The sequence below is a fragment of the Molossus molossus genome, unplaced genomic scaffold (genome assembly GCF_014108415.1).
Source record: "Molossus molossus isolate mMolMol1 unplaced genomic scaffold, mMolMol1.p scaffold_m16_p_7, whole genome shotgun sequence".
Taxonomy (NCBI): domain Eukaryota; kingdom Metazoa; phylum Chordata; class Mammalia; order Chiroptera; family Molossidae; genus Molossus; species Molossus molossus.
Window position 1 is genome coordinate 23,271,697 of NW_023425401.1, and position 2,193 is coordinate 23,273,889.

At 37.7% G+C, this 2,193-nt stretch overlaps 1 non-coding gene across 1 annotated transcript; it reads left to right on the forward strand.

Annotated features, from left to right (window-relative positions):
• Nucleotides 1-202: 202 nt before the first annotated feature.
• Nucleotides 203-394, forward strand: LOC118620621. Its single transcript, XR_004957517.1, has one exon. It is a non-coding gene; the product is annotated as a U2 spliceosomal RNA (small nuclear RNA).
• Nucleotides 395-2,193: the final 1,799 nt, after the last annotated feature.

A 2,193-nucleotide genomic window follows, 5' to 3' on the forward strand; every position in this document is an offset into this window, starting at 1 on the left:
GCTCAGTCGATTGAGTGTCGTCCCATGCATTGAAGGGTTACCTGTACAATTCATGGTCAGGGCACAGACCCAGGTTGCGAGTTTGAGCCCCAGTCAGGGTGTGTGCAAGGGGCAACCGATCAATGTTTCTCTCTTGCATTGTTGTTTCTCTCTTTCTCTCCCTTCCTTTCTCTCTAAAATCAATTTTAAAATATATATTAAAAGTGCTTCTCAGCCTTTTGGCTATCAAGTGTAATATCTGTTCTTATCAGTTTAATATCTGATACATCCTTTATCTGAGGACATTATATTAAGTGGAGTTTTGCAGCAGAGAGATGGAATGGGAGGGAGCTTGTTCTGTCCACTCCACACATTGACCCAGTATTGCAGTATCTTTGGGAACAGTGCAGGAAAAGAGAGAGAGATAAAGAGAGGTGCCATGGTTTGGAATAATTAGATTTGGAATCAAAAGCTTAAGCTTTGGCCCTATCATGTATTGTGGAGTCAAGCAATTTGTTTAATTGTCTAAGGTGAGGCCTTGTATGTAAAGTGGAACCTACGCATGGGTCCCTCTTGAGATTATCTTAAGGCTGTTGTTCAATTGTTTATCCTATTATTCTAAACTCTAAAAGTGTATCCCATCATATGAAAGCCTAAAACACTAATTATTTACTTTGAAATTAGTGGCCATATTTGGTGCAGACTTATAATACATACACATTAAAAAGATTAGAAGGATAAATAGCTTTTGGTTAACTTGAAAATTTTAATCATCACCTCATTTATTCATCAAATATATCAGGTGAGGAAAGTCCTGAAAATGTGCCAATTCATTTCTATTTTCTTTGCCTTGGTACTGGCGAATTGGACTAGCACACTCAAAACAGAGATACAGAAAAGAAAATGTGTTTAGCTAAAAAAGGATAAGCAAGGAATAATGCATTTTAAAATGAGAATTTTATGCATCCCAAACAGTACCAATAACTTATGAGCATATTTTTCATATTTCTGGCATTGTATTACCCTTCGGAGATCCACTAAAGGTGTGACAAAGGTGTTCCACAGGTTCTATTGATTAATTCATCAGGACTCGCTAGGCGCAATGAGGTAATGAAATAAAATACCCACTGAGAGATTTTAGAGTCTCAATAGTGAATGGAAAATGAACAGTGCTAACCAAAAGTCTATCTTTAGAGATAAGTTAAAACAGTCATTTAACCTTCCACAATCAATTTAAAGACTCCAATGGGCAGAATAAATAATGGCAATGCCCAGTGTGGAATGAAGCATAGGTTATGTACTAAGTGCCTATCATTCATCTCAGGCAGAAAAGCCATCATTTTTGGTGAATGTTGGCCTCATATTTTACTCTCCCTGTCTCCAAGAGCATCCTAGTTCGAGTGCCTTGCTAAGAAAAGTGTTTCATTTTAAAATATATATTTTAAATATTTGTATGGTAGCATTTTGTTCTTACCCACTTAGTGTTCCTCATAAAAGGCACAAAATTTCCAGACGATATCATAAAAATGAATGCCCAAAAGAAGAAAAAAAAATAAAAACCTAAATATGATGGAGCACATTATTTACAAGCATTTCTTATTTAAAAAAGAATTTGTGCCGGCTGGTGTGGCTCAGTGGTTGAGCATGGACCCATGCACCAAGAGGTCACTGGTTTGATTCCCGGTCAGGACATGCCTGGGTTGCGGACTGCATACCCAGTAGGGGGCGTCTGATCAATGCTTCTATCTATCTCTCCCTCTCCCTTCCTTTCTGTCTAAAAATCAATAAAAACATTAAAAAAAAAAAAAAAGAATTTGATACCTGGTCATGTGATCCACATCAGAAAATAGTTTATTAAATCTCATGTTTGCTTTAGGATGTACTAGACATAGCCTTCATTGATTTGGGAACTGCGGCAGGAAGCCGACCAACACAGGTCAGTGTTTAGTGGCATTCAGAAATTGAATGAGGGAAAAACACAGTTACAAACATCATAAATAGTTGTTTTGCATGATGCTATAACAAACACCACTTAAATACAGCAATCAAGTGGTAACAAGCTCCTATATAAACCGGATGCATCTGGGGTACGTCTCAGCTCATAAATTGGTATGTTACGTGATGCGTGTCCCACAGAAACACCACTCAAGCTGTCTCTGTCTTCCATGCGATAGCAGTGAAGTAGTCCATGCAGATAAGTTCATTGCTATGCTG